A 226-nucleotide genomic window follows, 5' to 3' on the forward strand; every position below is an offset into this window, starting at 1 on the left:
GTGATCGCGCGCTGTCGGAAAAGCCGAGCCGCTCTAGTTTCCCCAGAGCTATTGCCTGCTCACCACTTGTCCAGACCCGATCCGTCCCTGCAACCGCGCGCCGCCACACTGCGAAAGATCGCTACTGCGAGCCGCGAGCTGCAAGTGACCAGCCCAGAGCACCGACTGCGTCTGCTTGATGAGCCACGCCAGGGACAGTCACCGCCGCATGCTGCAAAAGCCGCTG

This window comes from Buceros rhinoceros, unplaced genomic scaffold, assembly GCF_000710305.1.
Source record: "Buceros rhinoceros silvestris isolate BGI_N320 unplaced genomic scaffold, ASM71030v1 scaffold9123, whole genome shotgun sequence".
NCBI lineage: Eukaryota > Metazoa > Chordata > Aves > Bucerotiformes > Bucerotidae > Buceros > Buceros rhinoceros.